The sequence below is a fragment of the Acipenser ruthenus genome, chromosome 35, assembly GCF_902713425.1.
Source record: "Acipenser ruthenus chromosome 35, fAciRut3.2 maternal haplotype, whole genome shotgun sequence".
NCBI classification, from domain to species: domain Eukaryota; kingdom Metazoa; phylum Chordata; class Actinopteri; order Acipenseriformes; family Acipenseridae; genus Acipenser; species Acipenser ruthenus.
The window spans coordinates 4,621,414-4,622,074 of NC_081223.1; the positions used below are offsets into that span (position 1 = coordinate 4,621,414).

The following is a 661-nucleotide window of genomic DNA, read 5'->3' on the forward strand; positions in this document are numbered from 1 at the left end:
ATGTCTTTGAAATCACGTAATTCCACAACAATGTCTATTTATCAAACTGAAAAATAATGTAATTTTTTATGTTTTAACAAACTCGAACACACACACACATGGGAAAAGGGCGGAATGGATTGAGTTCATATCATTTACTTATGTTAAAAGTTTCATGTTAAATGTTAAAATAAAATGTAAAAAAAAATTCTAGTTGGAGCAAGTGTGAGAATATTATTCGAAATATGTGGGGAAATAGCGCCCCCTTTCAAGCTGTAGGTAGAAAAGCTTACAGCACCTGGTATTCCCAGGCGGTCTCCCATCCAAGTACTAACCAGGCCCGACCTTGCTTAGCTTCCGAGATCAGACGAGATCGGGCGTTCTCAAGGTGGTATGGCCGTAAGCGGAAAGCTGTGGTGGTTTAGTATGTTTCATAGTAACTAATACCGGAATAGTGCTACACGAGGAAAAAAGCATTGCTTAAAATGAATGAATGAATTCATAAATATCGACATAAATGTATTTATTCCCATACGTATTTATTTATTCATTTCAATATTTACATATTACTTTATTTATTTCGATAATTGCAGGTGGTCGGACAAACTTCATACAAGATTCTCGTCTGTATTGTTCTTTCAGTAGCCTAAATACCAAATTTAAACGACACCAAAACTGACCA

The 661-nt window shown here is 35.4% G+C and overlaps 1 non-coding gene across 1 annotated transcript; it reads right to left on the minus strand.

The window, feature by feature from the left end:
• Positions 1 to 265: 265 nt before the first annotated feature.
• LOC131705376 (5S ribosomal RNA) lies at positions 266 to 384 on the minus strand. Its single transcript, XR_009310332.1, has one exon. It is a non-coding gene; the product is annotated as a 5S ribosomal RNA (ribosomal RNA).
• Between the last annotated feature and the right edge of the window lie 277 nt (positions 385 to 661).